The sequence below is a fragment of the Pan paniscus genome, chromosome 4 (genome assembly GCF_029289425.2).
Source record: "Pan paniscus chromosome 4, NHGRI_mPanPan1-v2.0_pri, whole genome shotgun sequence".
In the NCBI taxonomy this organism is placed as follows: Eukaryota; Metazoa; Chordata; class Mammalia; order Primates; family Hominidae; genus Pan; species Pan paniscus.
The window spans coordinates 15907585-15929216 of record NC_073253.2 but is presented as its reverse complement, the minus strand read 5'-3'; the positions used below and the strand labels follow the sequence as shown (position 1 = coordinate 15929216).

Genomic DNA, 21632 nt, shown 5'->3' with positions numbered 1-21632 from the left:
GTGGAACAGGGTTAGTTTTACCATTTATGGTTGCAAAGTCCATCCAGAATCTTTTTTTTGTTCCCTTTAGCTTTTTGTTTTTTTCCACTCAACCTCCTCCCCAGCTCCTGCCTTAAAAATGTATATTCCAGGATTAGCTGAAGCACGTATGAATAGGTTATTTCATTTCCTACCATGGCACATTAATAAAGGTGTCAAAATGACAGAGGATGCTTGGCTTATATTCCTGTGTCCTACAGCTATTCCTCGAGGGCAGCCTGTACCTATTTGGGAAAAGATCTGTTTTGTGCTCCTGGAAGCTGACTTCCAAGGTCTAGTTAAAGGATTAAAACATTTTCTAGTAAAATCTATTTATAAGGTACAGAGGACACTTACATGCATCTTGTCTTCTTAGGCCACTCACATCTCAGCATTGTCATTACCTTCAAGCCTGTGTCAGGCTAGGGACAAAGGAAGCCCAGGAATTTGACCTTTTTTGCTAAGCATCTGTATTAACACTGGTGTTAACTGCCCCACCTGCTTTGCTAGTTATGACAAGGCTAAGACAAAATAAAGGAATGTAAGTTTATGAAAAGTCAAAAGAAGACCTACACTTATGCACAGGTGAAACGGGAGGAGTTTTCCCTTATCCCTTTGCAGGACATGCAACGAGGGTGAGGCTTGTGTCTTTGGTGCACCATTACTCAGACCCCTAGAGGAAGCATGCAGACAGGCATGTCATGGGGAGTACGGGCTCCGACGCCACAGCAGCGTCTAGGGTTGAGTGTTTACAGCTCCCAAAGCCCAGTGGGCATGTGTTACAGTGTGTTCTTTCAGCTTAGCCGTCCCCAGGCAGCTTGTGTTAATCAGTTCAATTAGGCTCTCTGCCTTATTGTAACGACAGAGGGCTTTCGGTATCCTGGGTTCTTGCCCTAGTGTACCGGAAAAATTGGATCACACGTGGGCTTGGAGAATGAGTGCAAGGTTTTATTGAATGGTGGAAGTAGCACTCAGCAGATGGATGGGGAGCCAGAAGGGGGATGGAGTGGGAAGGTGGTCTTACCCTGGAGTCGGGCTGCTCAGCGGCCAGGCTCTTCTCCAACCACCCTCCGCCAAATTTCCCTCAGCATCTGCGTCATTCCACCACTGATGGCCTGCCAGCATCTGTCGGTGTGTTCTTCTGCCAGTGTGTTCCTCTTGATGTCCAGCTGTTTGTGCGTGTGTCCGCTAGGGTCTTGGGGTTTTTACTGGCACAGGATGGGGGGCATGGCGGGCCAGAGTGGTCTTGGAAAATGCAACATTTGGGCAAGAAAACAAGAGTGCCTATTCTCACTTAGGTCCATGGGCACAGGCCTGAGGGTGGAGCCCTTGCCAGAGACCCTGCACTTCTCTACACAGCACTTCCCTGCCCACCGCCTGTATCACAAGGAAGCCACTTTTTAAAAGAAAGTTAAAAGGAAGCAAGGGAATAAGGGAATATGGATCCTGTCCAATATTTCCAAGAAAAGAGTCCTCCCAGGCACCCGGGGGAGCTTGTGCCTGTGGGAATAAGAGAAGGGGGCAGTGTCCAGAGGGCTTTGGGCTGTCTGTAAGTCTCGCATCTGGTGGCATCCACCATCACCCATTCCAGTGGTCCAGGCTCTGCAAATTCCAGGCAGACAGCTCACAGGAGATAAGGAGATGCTTTTTGGCCCAAGTCACTTGCCAAAGAAAGACCCCATGAGAAGGCAGTTCTAGCTCTGACATTTGGAGCTCTACTTCTCCAAATGTAGACCACATCGTTCCTCTGACCAAGCCTGGCACTAGGCAAGGCACAGGCATCATAGAAATGAGTAAAATCCCATCACTGTCTGGTCCTGATGGAACTCATTGTTTAGTTTAAGCAGCATTACTCCAACTGGTTCAGAGGCTCAGGGCCCAATCCAAACAGGACTAAGCAGAAAGGGAATGAGTCTAGGAAGGATGGGTGGTGAGTGACAGAAATGAAGGAGGAGCCAGCACTCACCATAGTCACCACTCTCTCCCTTCCTCATTCCTCACATCTTCTTACATCTGTTTTCAGCCTCACTTGCTTGGATGGCTGAGAGCAGACTTCATGTAGGCACCACCCGCTTAGCAACTCCAGCAGAAAGAACATTTTTAGCCCTATGTACGAATAACAACCCCTAGAAGAGCTGTGACCCCAAGATCATTTGCACGATCTTTGGAACACCTTCATTTGCAGCCTGATGGCCATTTCGGATCAGGACTGGATGAAGTCCCCACTTCTATGGCCAGGGGTAAAAACTCTATCATCAGAATAAAGGGGATAGGAAAGTTTACTGGCTTTTCCAGTTAATTCAGGAGAACAGGCTTAACAGTGCCATGACATTCACCTAAGAGAAAAACTGAGAGGCAAGCAAAGATATTAAATGAATAGCTTGTAAAAGACAACAGAGGGAGATACAGAATGGGCCAAAGTCCACTGCAGATGTTAGTGTTTAAGTGGGGAGAATGGGCAGTCAGTGTGATTAGAAAGGTCCACTTTTTGTAGCCTTTTTGTAGTTTTGTTAATAACAAGGGCTAATACTTAGTATTATTGGGTGCCAATCACTATTCCAAGTAATTTAAATGCATTACCTCAGTTAATTCCCATCTCTATGAAGTAGGTACTCTTATTATTCCCATTTTACAGAGCAGGAAACTGAGGCATAGAGGGATTCAACAGCTGGTAGGATCTTTCAATTAGAAAAGAGAAGTGACCCCGGATTCCAATCGAGGCAGCCTACTCTGAGGGCTCAGGCTCTCACTTCCATTCTCTGGCCCTGGCTCTCACCCTATCATGGCCGGCAGAGTCTCTGCCATATCCACAGCAGACGCTCAGCCACAGCACATTCCCAGAACCAAAGTCCTACCTCACCACACACCAGTCTTATATGATTGCTGTTTATCAGAACCCTAAACCAGCCACCTCTCATCTGAACTGTGCTTCTACCATCCAAATCCAGCGATGCGGGAGTCCCTGTGCATAGGTTCCATCCTTGAAGGTATCATTGACTTTCCAGACTTCCCTTTTCTCAGTCGACTTCATCTTAGAAGATGATGAAATGATAAGGAAATCTTTAGATTTCTCTGAGTCAGGCTAAGAGAATTAGGCCAGGCCAACATCTGTCAGTGATCTTAACACTCTGGGGTAAATCATAACAGCTAGACTCAAAGAAAGCTTCTCCCCTGCTGTGACAGTGCTTGGAATTTAAATACATTCGAAAGAAGAAAAGTGGGCAAAAGGTAACAGGCATCAGAGGAAAACGTCAGCCCCAGAAGTACACTGAGCAGCACCTAGATCCTCTTGGGTGGAGTAACCTCCAAAGCAACAGGAAAACCCATCAGAGAAAACAACTGCACTGGTTGCCTACAACAGCAAAGGGAGGGCAGGAGAAAGAGCCAGATGACGGCAGGTTAGCACTTTACAGCAAAGGCTTGGAGGAGCAACTGGAATGGGCATCATTCGAGCTTTAGATGCAAAGGTCCGAATATGAAAATTGGTCTGTTCTCACTGTTGGATGCAATTACATGAAACATCAAGTTGATTCATGATTTTCCCTTTAAAGGCAAGGAATACCACTCAGTGATGCTAGGCCAACCCTTGGTGTGTCTGCTATGTGATGTCCTGATGAAAGGTGGTGGGGAAACCTGCCCATCAAGAGGGATGTGCACTCTAGTGCCTCAATACTGACAAGAACAGAAGTCAGTTGTCACTCTAGGTTATCATCCTGGGGGCCAGGTGGCAGGAAAAGGGTGACACCAACAGATAGGAAAGCTCATTAAGAGGAATGGGAAAGCCATGTCACATACAGGAAACATTCCACTTTTCAAAGTACAAACTGAGTATTTTAAGTGAAGATGAAAAGGGCATCCTTTCCCTTAACTTAGAGTGCCAACATCCTCAAACACTGATAACACTCCAAGCACAGAAAACCACTCATTTTCCTCTAACCTCTAAATCCATTCCTACAATTACAGCAGTACTGAACTCCCTGTGGCTCACACACTGAAGAATCCAGCATCTGTTGACCAACTAATCTGTCCCCATCCTCCATCCCCACAACATTCCCAGCCTCTGGTAACCATCATTCTACTCTCTGCTTCCATGAGATCCACTATTTCAGATTTCACATATGGGTGAGATCATTCAGTATCTATCCTTTTGTGTTTGGCTTATTTCACTTAACATAATGTCCTCTAGGTTCATCCACGTTGAGAATTACAGTAAGATAGAAGAAATAAGTTCTGGGGATCTATTGTTAACAATAATGTATTGTATATTTCACAATAGTTACAATGGAGTATTTTGAATGTTCTCACCACAAAGAAATGATAAATATTTGAGGCGATGAATTCCCTGATTTGATCATTATACAAAGTATACATGTACTGAAACATCATACTGTAGCCCAATATGTACAATTACTATGTGTCAACTAAAAATAAAATTTAAAAAAATATTTCGTCAGGACTGCTTTCACAAATCTATAGTGTTAACTGGAGAATTTTGAAGAACAATGTATATTTATTCTAATCATTGACCAAAGGGACAGTTTCCTAGCTGGGGATTATTTATTTTAATTGAATTGGGTTTTGGTTATACCCATAAAACTGATTATTTTAAGTAATTGCTTAGTTTTGAAAGTTGGAAAGCAAAAGCTTGTTTTCTAACATGAAGAAATGCCTCATTACTTAGCTCATTTGTTTAAAAAAATATAGAAAAGGATCTTCCTACATAATGAGGATAGCAAAAAGGGCAGAAAACTATTGGTTTACACCAGTGGTTCTCAACAAGAAACAATTTTGCACATAACTCTCATCCCTGGGGATATGTGGCAATGTCTGGAGATCTTTTTGGTTGTTATACTTGGGGTGTGCAATTGGCGTGTAGAGGGTAAAAGCCAAAGATGCTGCAAAACACCTTACAATGCACAGCACAGCTCCCCACCATAAAGAATTATGAAGATCAAAATTTCTGTTAAGCCAGGGTTGAGAATCCCTGGTTTGGACAAACCTGGATTCAGTTATATTCATTATTAGTTGAATGGGACAGCCATTTAAATTCTTTTAGACAGTTTCCTCATCTGCAAAATTTTAAAAGACTGTTGTGAGCAACTATGATTAATTTACTTGTACAACCACTACTACTTCTATAAGTTCAATTTATTGAGCATTTACTATGTGTTAGGTATTATTCTAAGTGTTTTTGTTTATCTTAGTTAACCAGTGCAACCTACCTTTTGAGGCACTATTATTATTTTTCTATTTTATAGATAAGAAACTGAGGCACACAGTTGGTAAATATCTTGCCCAAGGTCAAGAGCAGATAAGAGGAGGAACACAGTGCCTGAAACAAAATGTGTACACCACAGGTAGCAGCTATTTTTACATGTCATCCCACTGATACTGGTTTTAGATGCTTAATGAAATACTTAAGAGACAGTGAACTTGGACGTCCCAAGAAGCCCTACATCAAGACCTATTATATAACCTAAGGAGGTAGAAATCACACATCATTTTCTCCTTTTATCACACTGGAAAACATTACCTTGTGCATTTTTCTAAAAAAAAAAACTGAAAATAAACTGATGACGAGCAGCAAAAGGTAATAATATTTAGAACAGAGAAAAGAGTTGGAACAAGAAGGAAGAAAACTCCTCAATGTCAGTGTGACATGCAGGCCAGCTCAGCAAGCAGCAATAGGAGCTGTCGCATTGCCCATGACGTGCAGCGTTGGAGTTCCCGCTAGGTGCCGGGGCAGGGGGAAGCAGATGGTGGTGATGTCCTGCCCATGGTCTCACAACTCTGGGGAGATGGAGGACAAGGCCTGATTTACTGGCTCTGTCTTTGGCAGTTGAGGATGGAAAGGACCTTTCTTTCTGGACCAACTACCCAGTATGGATTCTAGAGGGTTCCTTCTCTCCCACCCCTCTGTGTGGTGATCTTTCTGAGCCTTGTCAGCCCTATTAGTACTTCATTAAACAAAACTCTCAGGCACTGCCTACATAAACATACTGGGTTATGGAGTCAGCCCCACTGTCATCTGGCTTTGAATGTTATTACAAGAGGAAACCAGGCATGTTCTGGTCTTGCTGATGGTCAGAAACCTTCAGCCTTGGGGACACAACACTATTGCCCAAGTTTCCCATGCATGTTTCTTCAAGTGGGGCATTTATAGGCAAGTGCTGGCTGATCTACCTGGAGAGCCCTCAGATATAGACTAGGTACTTTTCAAATGGGACAAGAACATGGCCTGACTGGAGGCCTGACATGGAGTGGTCAAGAGCATGGTTTGAGTTACTGGATGGTTAAGAGAATGGTTGGAGTTACCGGATGGTTAAGAGAATGGTTTGTGTTACCGGATGGCTAAGTGAATGGTTTGAGTTACTAGACCTACACATGTAGGAATGCCAGTTCCCAAATCCAGAAATGTTTTTGACACTCACTAAGCAAACCTCAGTCTTCTAAATTTATAAATTGGGATAATAGTACGTACCACCTATGGTGACTAGGAATTAATCATAATACCCTTATCTTTGTACTGGAGCTATGATAAGCACTTGATCAATGGTTCCCATCCCCAATGGAACCCAACACTCCTGTTTTGTAACAAATGTCTGGTCGTGTCCCCTTTAGTATCCTAAAATGAGATTCACAGATAATAACCAACGTATATAATTTCAAAAGAAATCATATAATGCCTTGTGTAAAAAAAGAGAAATAAAAGAAAAGTAAATTATATTAAAATGTTATACATTTAAATATGTAATTGGTTAGGCTGTTCTATCCAGGAAGATGCAATCGCTAGTTGCATGCTTTGCTCTGAAGGTAGAAGCTGCAAATGCAGGTATACACATGCAGAGTCGCTGCCTGTTACATCACAAGCAACATGGCCACCATGATGTGACTGAGATAGTGAACAGTTCCTGGAAAAGCTCCAATTCTTAGTACTATCATCCCTCAATGCACATGCTAGTTTCATTCTTGGAAAATTTAATACATATTCAATCTGTGCAAAAAATACCTATTTACATAGACACGGGTGCTAGACTTGAGACCCAAATAACTACTGATCTTATTTTTTAAATCTACATGGATGTCCAGTGAGCTGCAATGTCAAGTGGAACACAAGCATTTCCTCACTGTCCTCACTGTGCAAGACTGTTCTATGCCTTGCATGTCATTAGCATCCCTTCCCATTTCCCGCTGAATTCTCACAGCCTTGAGGGCAGTGCTACACCAGTTGAGAACAATGGTAGTTATTGTTATTATAACTAATGCAAAAGGTCCTACAGCTCTATGAAATGATCATTATCCACTTCTCTTCTCCCAGAGCACTAACTGCATTTCGAATTAGCACTCATTGGGAACAGTGAGTGCATGTGGGCCTCTTTGATGGAGAACAAAGGTGTGAAAGGAACAGGGGCAGGTTCTAAGTAGGGAGTGAGCTCAAAAGGCTCCCACCTCAAATGTCTTTCGCTGCTGCCACAATTTGGATTCTGTAAAACTACTACCAGGATGCCAAGAGTTAAGCTCAGATGTCTGAAAAGGAAAAGGCAGTAGTTATTCTCAGGGCTTTTGAATTACAATCAGCCATGTGGATTTCTGACGATTCCCCAAATATAGGGTTTCCTATAAAGGGGTTTTGTTATTATAACCACTTATTCTAATCCAGCAAGGCTTGGAGTTGTGATTTCCTCAAATGTTTTCACTTGCAATGCTTTTTAATGGGAGCAGGAGAAAACTTTATTATGGGAGAAGACAAAGTGGTCTTAAATATGTAGGATCCACAACCTGCCAGCCCTTGAGTTCAGGATATGGGGATGGGTTTGCTTGAAACACTACATAGATGCTAAACCCACAAGACGGGTTCTAGAATTTCTCTGGCCCAGATAGAGATTGTCTTCACTTAATTCTAACTAGCCTCGGCCAGGCGTTTGACAATCACTGCACCATGCTTGAAGCCCCTGTGGGTGGTCAGCATACTTCTTGGCTCAGTGGTCCAATCCATTGAAACTTAAGTAGGTCACAATTTCTGGTACATTTTCCTTCCAAAAAGTTATATTTTCAAGCATCACTGCACTTCCAAGCTATTAAAAATCTAGTAACTAAAGATACAGGAACAAAAACAGTCCATTTCACCTTCTAAATTACATTGAAAATTATATAAATTGAGGTTTCTAATTATATATGTCTTAAGTCTTGGATAAAATGCAGCAATGAAAATAATATCCCTAGAGGTCACTATATTTTGTTCAGGGCTATACAGAGAGAGAGGTTCAGGAATAAGAAGGAACACAAGTAGAGTGGGAATAAGTCCCTAACTCAGATAAGAGGGTTTCCAAACAAGATGGGGTGATTCAGATAGAGGGATCAGGAAGACACTGCTTGGTTTGATATGGAGCCTACTTAGTGTGATGCTAGATTACTTAAGTGCTGTCAAATTAATTTAACAACAGTTAGTCATGTAAAGGAATGTGCTCTACCAAATGCAGGGCTTTCTAAATCTAAATACACAATGAACAACGAAACAAAAAGATAAATTTATTCCTTTATGATCTTGAAGGACCTCAATGAAGTCGATCCCATTTACAGATCAAGTGCAGGACAGCAAGTCTGGGTGAAATTGCCCAGGATTTAAAGGCCTGAGAGTGACCAGATGAATAGTAAACAAAGTTATCCAGACAGCTAACTGGATGCATTTGGAACTAGCATCCAGTGGAGGTTTCAGTACATCAAGTGCATAGACCCTGAAGTCCAAACCTCTCATAAAGGCATTTCTGAAAAACCACACCTGGTTGCTGCTCTATGGCAAAAGGGGCAACAGGGCCTTACTGGAGCTTGTCTCCCCCCGGGACTGTTGTTCTATGTTTGTGCATCTGCTCTGCTTTCAGCTAGTTAATTCAAAGACCAGGTTGGTGACTGCAGATTTGAGAAGAGATCATAGTAAGACACTCCAAGTTGTAATGCAGTAGGTTCTCATAACAATAACTAAGTTTATTGAGAGTTTCCTGTGTGCCAGGCATACTGCTAAGCTCTATACATCTGTTCTTTCACTGAATCCTGGTAACTGACAACACTGTGAGGAAGGCATTGCTACCCCATTTTACAGATGACAACTAAAGCACAGTAAGGTTCAGTGAAGTGGCATAAAGTTATACACATGGTAAGGAGCAAAGCTGGGACCTGAACTCGGTTCTGCCTGTCTTAAAAAACCTACACTTTTCTCTGCAGCCTCCCATCAGCCTTTATATTTTGCCAGTATTGTAGAAATATAGATGGAATATTCCACCATCCCCTACACATATTTCTTTTTCACATCTGAACTATACTAGGTTCCATTCATTTCACCTGAAATAGTCTCCCCATGTCTTTCAGGTAAAACTCTTTCCTCTGTGGGTTTTGAGGTGTTGCCTATGGTTTTCTGCTCCCTCATACAATCTTGAGATCACTTCCATTCCACTGGAGTAACTGCAGTTGCTTCCAAGTCCTTTATTATATACCCTCTATACAAATCCTGTATTCAAAAAGCATCTGCAAGATGCACTGGTATATTTTAGGTGCTTAATATCATGTTCAAAGACTGCATCCCAGCATATATGCACACTATGAACATAATAAAGAATTTGGAAAAATTATTTCCCCAACTACATTCATGAGTTTCACTGTTTGTTCCTGCTCAAGAAAAAGGCAATTCTGTTGTGAAAGAGATACTTCTGTCTTTCAGGTAGATGGACACTACTATCAGGTAAAATTTTAGATAAGCAGGGATCCAACTTACTAAATGTCACAAGCAGAAAAAAAAAAATCCTCTTTATTCAGAGAAATGCTTAGTCCTACGAATGGAATATGTGAAGAATTTCAAAAATTTTCTCCCCAGCAACATATAGTGGTTATTTCTGCTTTAACTAGCACATGATTATTTGACATTACATGGTACCATTTCTGAGGGCAGAAGTATCTTCTCATTTTCTCTAACTTTCTACTGAGTTCCTGCTGGAGGCTCTAGCAGAGAATCCATTTCCTTGACATTTTGCACTTCTGGAGACCACTTGCATTTGTTGACTTGTAGCCTCTTCTCCATTTGTAAAGCCAGACGCAAAGCATTTTCCAATGAGCCTATCTCTGACTTTGACAACTCTTTGCATTGTACATATCTTTCTTGGATTCTGACTCTGACCCTTCTCCTTTGCTCTTATAAGGACACCAGTGATTACACTGGATTTACCTGGATAATCCAGGCCAATCTCTGTATCTCAAGATCTGTAATCACATCTGCAAAGTCCCTTTTGCCCGGTAAGATAACACATTCAAACATTCTAGGAAGCAGGACATGCACATTCTTGGGGGCCATTATTCTGCCTAACACATTTTCCCACTGCTGATTCATTTTCCTAAATTGGTCTTGCTCTCTGCCTGCAATACTCCTATTTACTCTTTAATACCCAAATCATCCAAATCTATGTGTCCCCCATACCCTACAGAGGTAGATGGACCACATAACTCTTACCTAGATACCGTGCACACACCGTTCTCATGTCATGTATCATATTATAATATTCACTTTCCTCCTTTACCAGATCATTCCTAAGTTCGTTGAGAGCAGGTGCGTAGGCTTGTTCGTTCACGTACCCTCATAAATTTGCACAAATGACTAATGAGGACCATATATCAGCAATTACTGTTTGAGAAGTGAATGGGTGGATGAAAGGAGAAATGGATGAGCGGGTGGGTAGATGGACTAATGGGAGCATGTTAAAATTAGAATTTAAACCATATTGAAATTTATCTAAATAATCATCTCAATCAATGTGGGAAAATTATTAAAATATTTTAATTTAATTTTTAAAAGGCCTTTGTATGATTAAATTTTACTCTCTATATATGGTCCTTCAGAGGCAACACACATAATCTTCATTTTTCATACTAGGAAATGGAAATTTAAGGACATGAAAGGAATCCAAACATATAGGGGGAACGTGAAAGAAGTGATAAACTTCCACTTCCCATTTCCCATCTATGAACCACAGAAATATCATTAAAGGGAAGGATTTCAGTAATATTATGTGCTGAACAATTTTTGCTCTAACTTGGATTACTAAAGAGAAGGGTCATTTTCCGAGGTCTAAACTACTTAGCTCTCTTAAGGTCCGGGCCTCCCCCGGGAGTAGAGGGGTGGGGAGCATTACCTGTCATTGCTGTGGCTGCCTTTTTACAGATGTGCTTTGAAGAGGAAGTCTATTGTGAAATAAATTTCCTTTCTTCTTAGATACATTAAAATTTCCACCCTCTTTATGATGTCCCAGAATACATGGCTTATATCTCCTTAAAGGGGAACTTACTAATGGGACCTAGGGCCAGATGCAGTGTATCAAGAAGACTTAGGCAGAAATCTTGGCAGAGCTCCACCTGGGGGTGACGGAGAGCACAGCCCCAGCAGGGTTAGGTGACTCCCTGACACGGGTCCTGGTCCCTGCTCAGCCCTCATACAGTCCAGCCTCACTTTCCCACAAAATTCCTAGAATAAAGCCACATGACCCAAGAGAATCTAAATATACTCACAACATTTTGAACACACATTTTTAGCTGATTAATTAAAAATAACAATAAACAATTTCCTGGGAGTTGAGGGCTTGAATAAACACACAAGACAAGTTTTAGGTCTCCAGAGACTACTTCTAGTTGCCCCGAAGCTGTGGTTGATTAATTAATTCTGCATTTGAAATGGAAACATCCTCCCTCCATTTCAAATGAATAAGCAATACACCTTCAGCTCTCATCTCCCTCTCTTATTCTATGTACCACCTTCCCTTAGCTTTTGTAAACATTACAGAGGATAATTAGGGCTACAGTTTATTTATTATGACTGGACATTACCTAAAGCTCTGTATGTGAAAAATGAGAACAGGTGATTGCATGCTCAAACTTTTTTACTGTCATCTTCAACAAACAGAAAATCTCAGACAATAAAGTATTTTTCCAGCATCTGATACAAGCCGAAGACTTTCCAATCAGACATAAATACTTCAGAAGCCATGTGGCAACAGGCTGATTCCATCAGTTAAGATGCAGCCTGCACACACATGTAGTTGTAAGCAGCTTTCCCCTTAACCAAGAGCCCTTCGGGAATTCTATTGAGGAAATGTGTTATAATTTAGGCATCAATTACTCCTTGATCAATACAGCTGGACTTTTTTACCTGGATATAAAGATTTTAGAACAATGTGCTATAAAAATAAAGTATTAAGCAAGTAATTTAGAATAAAACTTAAAAGCTGAAATAAAGAAAATTTAAAATAAAGAAAATTTAAAATATTTTTATATACCAAAATAAAATCAAATATTGAAATACCATTCTTTATAAAGACAAAAAATATTTTTGTCTCTGTAAGATGTTATGTTAGGTGGAAGTGGTAGTGATGAACGTTGTATGTTCACCCAACCTGTTTTCCTCCTGGATACACCCTAAGGCCACATTTCCTAGCCTCTCTTGCAGTGATGAGTTAGTAAGGTCACGTGATTGAGATCTGGCCAGTGGAATGTGAACAGAGGTGAGGGAGGCCATTCACACCTGGCAATTATTTCCCTCGAAGGAACCTCAACAGTATCTCTTCTTATTCTGTGGCAATTTTGCAGGCCACAAGTTCACCTATGATGGACAAAGCCTGGGTTCCCAATGTCTAAATGACACAATGGAGCAGAGCTCCCCTCCTCTCTTCTGTCCCCCACCCTGCCTCTGACCACCTTGGTCTATGATACAATTGATCAATCAACATTTAGTATATTAAGTGGCTGATATTGCTGGTGTGTGTTATAACCATTAGTGTATTCTGACTAACGCAGACCTGAATTATCCTGGTGAATGACATGCTGTGTTTACATGAATCTAAACTAAATGAAACAAACTAGAGATGTTGTATTCCTTGTAAAAAGTCATCTTGCCTAGGTAACACCAATTATGTTCCACTCTTCAAAAAATAAAATTCCATTTCCTTATGTTCTTATTTGACGTATTCCTATTTCCTAACAAAGCCAAAAAGGAAATGTACAAATGAGATAAACAAAAAATCAAAACCAGCATTAACCACCTTTATATTTGGTTCAAATCTAATCAAAGTATAGATGGCTGTATTAAATCCACATTTTTTGAAACTTCTTTTATCTGACTAAAAGTACAGTTTTTCTAAATAAAAGCAGTTTTGTTATAAAAATAGAAAACATACCTAAAAGCAGAAAAAAAAAAACAGGTCATCCATGATTGTCCCTCCCACTGGTAAATACTACTAACAGGTTTATATAAACCATTCTAGTCTTTTCTCTAATCTATGCATGTGAGAATATAAATAAACATCTAATTTGACAAATCTGTAATCATACATTTTCAGTTATGCCCTTTATACACTTTTCAATATGTTGAGAACATTTTTCAACAGAGTGTTTCTTCTATGACATCATTTTTAAAGCTGCTTATAAATATACTTTTCTTTATTAACAAAGTCCCCTACTGATGAGTATACAGGTTATTTCCAATTGTGTTGTTGACATTATCAGCATAATTCTAAAGTGAATAAACATGTAAGGAAATCTTTGCTAACTTTCTAATTACATACTTTGGATGAATTCCTCACATTGAGGTTGAAAATTAGAAGGTATGCCTTTTTATAAAGCTTTTGACACTAGTTGTCAAATTGTCCTCCAGAAAGGTTAAAGCAGTTTATATACCTACCAGATCTGTCATGTTCTACATATGATCCGTATATTTATTGACATATCTGTTCTTAAATGTTATGCACACTCATTTGTTTGTGTCTTTTAATAATTATATTTTCCATACTGATTCTTGCTGGTATACTAAAAAGCTAGTCATCATTTTGTGATTTACGTGCTCATCAATGGCATGAACTTAGAGGTCAGCGTTGAAGTAGTGTCTCCATCCTGCTCTAAGCTTCACTTTCCTCATTTAGGCAGTGAGAATAATTAAAGCCATAACCCACATGGAATTATTATGGCCATTTATGAAGAGAGAAAGCACTTAGCACAATGTCAAAGTAGCTAATGAGCAACAAATAAAATTGAACAACATAATACATTGGCATCCTAAAACTTTTTTCAGAAATTCACACATTTGGAGCCATGTTATTGCCATAGATTAAAGCTGGCTCACACTCATGACGTAACTGGGCTTCAGCAAACATTTATGGAACACCAATTATCTGCCTAATTATTTCTGGCTGACATCTCATCTTTACAGTTGTTTTCCCCTACTATGGGTATGTTAATTAATAGCCTACTGACATCCAAACACTTAACCAACTGATAAAAGGCCAAGTCATTTATTTAAACCTGGTTCTTTCCTCTCTATTTGGTTATAAGTCAGGAAGGTGAAACTAGATAAATTAACAACTCCTAGAATAATTTCTCCCCTGAAATAGCTGCCCAGTATAGTTATTCAGGTTGCACATTGCAAAAGTGCAGCAAATCTCAGGGGCTCAACTCACATGTAAGACATCTGTTTTTGATTATAACTTTAGCACCTTCTTATATACTAAAAGAATTTTACCCAAAAATTCCCAGTGAGGTTTATTTTTCTAACAAATGATACTTAGAATAATTTTCTGAAAATTGAAAATAAAATGTCTTTGGGAAGAGCTGCCTTCTTCAATGTACATGAAAACACCATGTAAGGTAGCAACACCCTTGCCTTCAGTGGTTTTAATGATTTGCAGAAGTGAGTATGTAAAGGACTGGAAAAAAAACTGCATTGAATTCTGAATGTAGATACTTGTTTCATTGACAAAAGCTCAATTAAAACTTGTGTCACCTCTTAACTTTGGTGATCGAACCTTTTGCTCCAACAATCATTTAGAGAGAAAATTTGGCCAAATGTTTATGAAATGGAAATAAACCTACCTCCTTTGCCTCTCAATTCCATAAATGGTACAAATGTCTATTTTTTACTCATGTCTTAGTGTTATCACTATCTCATTTTTTCCCATGGCTGAATTGTTAGATGTGATTGACTAACTCTTATTCTATATGGACTAGTACAAAGTTCTCCATGACTTCACCACAAACAGGGAGCCAGTCGGCTGTTACCACCTAAAAATGTCATTCAATGCTTGAGGGGAATATTTCAGTAGATATTTTTTGGGGGGTACTCCAGTATTTACTGTTCTTTTTAAGGAAAAATGTAATTTTCCACAACTTTAGTCAACAAATACATTTTGGCATGTCTATTTGAGTGTGTGAGAGACACCATTCTGAAAAAAAAAAAAAACAATGAAGTATATTATGGCTGCTAATATTCCCCAAATGTAAATTAATGTAGAGACAGTCTCCCAGCAAAGTCACCAGGATGGTGTGTGGTATGTAACTTAGTCAATAAACAAACTGAGAAAACATAAATAAGGATTGTAATCACATCTGAAATAAGGATGTCAAGAAGCATTGCAGCTGGAAGGCAAAAGCACTATTCATTAAAGCCCATTCGCTGTTAAATTAGGTTTCAACATAGAGAGCATTTTATCAGCACTGAGTAAAACCAAATGAGGTTTTTCTTTGGTCTTGTCTTTCAGGGAGGATTGTTGAAAAAACAACCAAGTTTCAAGTAAGCTGGTCAAAAATAACTCAGCTTCTCCTAGCAGAGGAGTAGATAGCTGGGGTTTGTCTATAATGCCCTGGCAGAGGTTGATCAAAAAACTAGAGTCAGGATGCTAGTCAGAATCATTTCAGGTGATCATCAAAATTGAAAGAGACAATGCAATTTTCAGCTGTGTGGTGGCAGAGAGTCTGCAGAAAAGCTGGGTTTCCTCCTCTGCTCCAATTTTCTTAATTCATAAAAATGAAGACTAGAAGTCAAAGCCCTTTGTAGCTGCCTGAAATTTTATGATATTCAAATGCACTTTTGTTCTTCGACATTTGTATTAGTCCATTTTCACAGTACTGATAAGGGCACATCTGAGACTGGGTAATTTATATAGAGAAAGAGATTTAATGGACTCCCAGTTCCACATCGCCAAGGAGGCCTCATAATCATGGTGAAAGACAGAAGGCTTGTCTTACATGGCGGCAGACAAGAAAGAATGAGAGTGCCAAGAGAAAAGGGAAATCCCTTATAAAAACATCAGATCTCATGAGACTTATTCACTACCATGAGAACAGTGTGGGGGAAACCAGTCCCATGATTCAATTATCTCCCACCAAGTCCCTCCTACAACATGTGGGAATTATAGGAGCTACAATTCAAGATGAGATTTAGGTGGGGACACAGCCAAACTGTGATAAGATCATACTATCAAAGAAAGAGTTTGATTCCTCTCAAGACAACAGCTGTTTTCACAGGACAGCTTTCTATTGCTAACCCACATACACCATCTTGAAGATGTCCATAAATCTCAACTATCAAGGCATGCTTTCTTACATATATGACACCAGTAAGCAATTTCAGATTTTTGTAGCTCTATATAGCACTTCTATTTTCTGGGCTGAAGAGTCAGCAATCTGAACATCAGTATCACCGAATCCCAAGCAAAGGGGTCTTTCTGATTTCCACCCTGTCAGCTCAAGAGGAACACATGCATACTTTATTTATCCTTGGAGAGGATTAATTTAATTTTGATTTCCTCTCTCTCTGTTTGCTTTGGAGGTTTCACATACATTGCAGAAACTAACTAGAACTTGGCAGTATGAAGGTTGTAATGTGATGTATATCCCTCCAGCCTCCCTTGGCCAACTCAGAGGGGCCCTCAGCAGAGGCAGCAAAGACAGCTTCATTTCCCATGCAGGAGACAGAAGGACATATGGGAAACAAAGTCAGAGTGTTCCATTCTTGGTCAAGACATTGCAAAGAAGTTGACAAACGTAATGTTCCGGCTGAAAGGTGCCCTTTCTTAGGAAGGTGAAAGGTGGTTTAAGAAAGGTGTCACCTTTTTTAGGACATGAAGCTATAGAAAAAGAGGGGTTAGGGTAATAATCAGACTTTAAAAAGACTAGAAATTCACAATTTACCACTGTCCTTTACCTCCACCACTAATGTTAGTATTTTTTAAACGGCTGACTAGGGTGGTGGTTCAGAAACTAAATACACACGGTAGCCTAAGATATATCCTGAGACATGTTATTTTATTGAAAAACTTTGTTTCTGACTCTGATCAATGATTTTAATAAAATTCTCCCCAAACTAAAAAAGATTTCACTGAGAAATTACAGTTAGTGCTCACACCTTTTACAACTTCTGTTGACATGTTCAGTTTCTCTCCTGTCTAGAAATTTACTTCCTTCCTTCCTTCCTTTACTTCCCTCCCTCCCTCCTTTTCTCCTTCTTTCCTTTCTTCCTTCCTTTCTTTCTCTCTCTCTCTCTCTCTCACTCTCTCTTTCTTTCTTTTTTGGAGTGTTGCTGCGATGCCCAGGCTGGAGTGCAATGGCGCGATCTTGGCTTACTGCCACCTCCACTTCCTGGGTTCGAGCAATTATCCTGCCTCAGCCTCCTGAGTAGCTGGGAGTACAGGCACACTCCATCACGCCCAGCTAATTTTTGTTTTAGTAGAGACAGGGTTTCACCATGTTAACCCGACTGGTCTCTAACTCCTGTCCTCAAGAGATCTGCCCGCCTTGGCCTCCCAAAGTGTTGGGATTTCTGGCGTGAGCCACTGCGCCCAGCCTAGAAATTTCTTGAAGACAGGAATTAAATTTCATAACTACTTCTCTACCCCAAAAAGAACAGCATGGTTACTGGTGAGATATAAATTTTTCCTACTGCTATTGATGACAATAAGAACGATGATGATTCAGCCAACATGAAAGAGGTTTGTTTGTATTTCCATTTTTACCACAAGCACTTAATGTCTGCATTAGAAAGTGCTGCTTTTAAAGTTGAGAACCATATTTAATGTGTGGCTTTCCAATCAAAGAATATAAAATGGCAGGTATGGAGTGTTTGACTGGAGATTTCCCAGGTAGCATACTTAATGACAAGCTGCTTCCACTGCAGTCAGGATTTAACATATGGAACATTTACTTGGGGACACGTTCATGAGTGCTTTCCTAGCTAAAAACCATCTGTTTCATCTTCTGCTTCAAATGCTCAAGAAAGTGTTTTCCTTGGCCAGCCCCCTCTGAACAGCAGTGCCCTGCAGCATGGCCACCTATGGCCCTGCTCTTGTAATTGGAGCCCAAAGCTAGATGCCCTCTCAACACACAGATGAGCTCCTTGCAGGGCAAATCACAGAAGATGAAACATTTAACTGGGTGGGAATCCTTTCTGTCTCTATAAGAAATATTTTCCGTAAAACTGTCTGAGATAGCCACTAAGAACCAGAAAGTTATTGTTTCGAAAAGCTTGAGTAAGATTTTAAAAAATACAAAAACAAAAAGCTTTGCAGATGTTTTTGAAAGGCATAGCCATATTTTCTGCTTCTCAAATTACAAAGTCCAGTGAAAACCTTGGCATCAATACCCTGCTGCATTTTAAAGATCAAAAAGTCAGGTCAAGAAAAACTTTTAGCCAATCGGATATGACAGCAGAAAAGTGAAAAAGAAAAATTTATCGGTCTTCCCTTGTTCACTTTTAAACCAACTCATTACTTAAAAAACATCTACAAAGATGGTTTAGATAGAATTTTAGAGCTGAAAAGGGCCCCCTGGATAATTACAGGCGTGAGCCACCCCCAGCCAAGTTGGTGAATGGTTTTAAGGAGAGGACACTGGAGGCAGTTAACACCTAATAAAGAAAAAATGAGGCCTAAGCAGGGCAGTTTAATTCCAGATCGGGAGAGGAGATCCAGGAAGCGGGACTGATGTAATTTAGAGGTTATCAATGATATGGAGGACATGACTTATGGAGAGCACATACAGCAGTTAGTTGGAAGCAGTGAGAACTCTACCTACAATGACCCTGTCTCCATTAATGTTGCTTTGTGTTCTTATGATGCCACTTCCAGACTTCGTTGTAGCGGCCAATTTCTAACACTCAAAAAGAGATGAAAAATAATTAAGGAATAACACAATTATACAGTCCTTCTCTTCGGTGTCGAAAGAAATCTAACTCAAACCAGGGAATGATAAAATGAATGGTCCTATTAAAAGCGTTCAAAATACATTCAGAATCTTTCAAATTGCATCCTTAGTAAGACGATAGACTGCTCAGAACCTAGAGAAGGGGAATTTTATAAACTGCATATTAGCAGGTATTTAATCCAACAAATCTGTGATCAGTGGTGGGAATGGAAGCCCCCTGAGAGAGGGCAAAGCCACATGGTCAATAGCTTTCCTGCTGCGCATTTCTTCCCAATCCATGCAAAATAAGACATTATATCTCAGGTCAGTAAGTAGATAAAATTAGCTGAGACTTATGTAAGCTCATTGAAATGGTGAATGGAAGCAATTCAACAGCCTTTTCAGGCCTTCAAAAGGCCAACACTTTGTTCCAGTATATCTAGAAGAAATTAGATGATACAAGATTGTGTTATTTGTTAAAGTTTATCAGACAGTAAGTTGTACACCTTCCATTATTTATTTCAGATAATGCCTAGATTCAGGACAAAACCTTGCATATACAGGATTTCTTAACAGTCAGGGGATACAAGTATATTTCATAAAAAGAAATCTGATTCTAAAAGTTCAACTACAGCAAAAATACTTTCAATTAATATATGAGTAAGATAAAACATAACATTTTGAAGATAAAGTGTATTTTGGCTCAGTGGCATTTTTTAGGGAGTTGGCATCCCATTCCAGGCACTACAACTGATACATTATTCATCTGATTGCTGATTTAGTTTGGATTCCAAAATAAATGCAGATAATCTATTTGACCTCGCCTGTGGCAGTTCAAGGAGGTCTTGGGGGAAACTCTGTTGATATCAGGTTCATTCACATAACACAGACTGACCACTGACATGTCTGCAGTGCTGTGAATTCCAGAGGGTCTTCTTGAGGTCAGTCCTGGAATCTTAATGATCTAGCTGGAAGAAATGCTGTGAGTTTATCAGGTCAAACAACAATTTTCCAGTTCACTAAGACAACTTCTTAACTCTTTCTGATAACACAGGGAAACATGAAAATCCACAGATGGCAAAATATCAGAATTGCCTGAGATAATTATCAGTTGCGTTTTTGTGATTAGGAGAGATTGGGCTAAATTCTAACCCAATTTTAGGGGGAGGAAGGATTCTGTTATAGCTCTAAATTTAGTAATTGTCTCCGTGTTTTTTTAGTTAAAACCAAAAACTCCTAACCCAAACAGTAAAATTACAAACCCTATGAGTTATGATAATGAACTTTGTAGAGTGCTGCTATTCTCCAAAGGAAGAGGATAATTCATAATGCGAGTTTGCATTCTGAATAGAAACCCTATAGCCAACCTGGTTGGATCTGCTATGTTAATTCAACTATCTCTGCAGACCTTTTCTCAATATGGTCATTGCTATCAGTGCCTTTCCTTCAAAACCTTTTGAGCAATCAGTAATAGTCAGGTCTGGCCCTTTGTAAAACCTTTCATGAAACTTCATCATACATCTACATACTTCTATAATGTAAGAATTGATATTCAATAACACAGCTATTATCAACAGCTAAATAAACTGTTCTGTGAACTACGTACAGATATTGTGATAACATTAACATCATATATGTGCCATTTATTGAGCCTGGCGTGGTCCCAGGCATTGCAATGAATTATCACTAGTTCTTAATCTAGTCTCTGAGACTGCTATCACACTTCTGTTTCAAAGCTAAGGAAATGCTGGTTCAAAAAGACACCTGATACCACATGGTAAGTAGTGGAGCTCTTTTTGAACTAACCTGAAAGGCTCTAAAGCCTATACTTAGTTTTCCCTCTATAACGGTAGAACACAATGTGATTGATTTTCCCAACATTGCAGATTTACATCCAAATGCACGTTCTCACTTGCAAGATAATCTGCTCAGGGAATTGCATGCTTTTTCCAGTAAGCTGTCATTGATTCACATTTTTTTTTTTTTGGATCTTTCCCTTTTGGAGTTAACTTTGAGGTTTAAAACATAAATGGCAGAAGACCCCTGTTCTTTAAAGATGTGTTGGCTGAATACTAAAAAAATAATAATAATAATAATTAAGAGCCAAGATGTACAAATAAAGTAGATGATCAGGCTTGGGGATACTCACAGGGGTCAAAAATGAGTTATAACTAAAAGGACAAGATTAACTTTTTTCTGTGGCTTAGAGACTCTGAAGACAATCCCAAGGAGATCCAAAAATGTTTAAGCAATGGTAACACTGTTGGACTCTGTGCACATTCTTACCATGTGACCACTCCAAAGGACAAAATTCATTTGGAAGAATAACGCCTGCTTAAAAATGTGTCTCTGTGTTCCATGGTGAATGTTTACAATCAGTTTATACACCAAGACTCAATTCCAAAACCTTATTGTAGCAACTACTACTAGATGACCTTAATTATAAAGCACTAGAAGCCATCCATAGGGTTGAGAGTATTACTTTCAATCTGATTATTTAGCATTTTTCTCTAACTTCAGTGGTTTGTTTGTTTTGGTTTTTTTTAGATGGAGTCTCGCTCTTGTCACCCAGGCTGGAGTGTCGTAGCGTGATCTTGGCTCACTGCAACCTCTGGCTCCCAGGTTCAAGCAATTCT

General features: G+C 39.7%; 1 protein-coding gene and 1 long non-coding RNA gene across 3 annotated transcripts in view; both read right to left on the bottom strand.

Annotated features, from left to right (window-relative positions):
• The window catches only part of FBXL7 (F-box and leucine rich repeat protein 7), a 433105-nt gene that overhangs the window by 238313 nt on the left and 173160 nt on the right, over positions 1-21632 (bottom strand). The window lies entirely within an intron of this gene.
• The window catches only part of LOC134730366 (uncharacterized), a 197594-nt gene that overhangs the window by 118958 nt on the left and 57004 nt on the right, over positions 1-21632 (bottom strand). Inside the window, exon 2 of the long non-coding RNA XR_010112107.1 lies at positions 1-21632. This exon is cut by the window's left edge and continues 118958 nt beyond it. This is a non-coding gene — a long non-coding RNA (uncharacterized LOC134730366).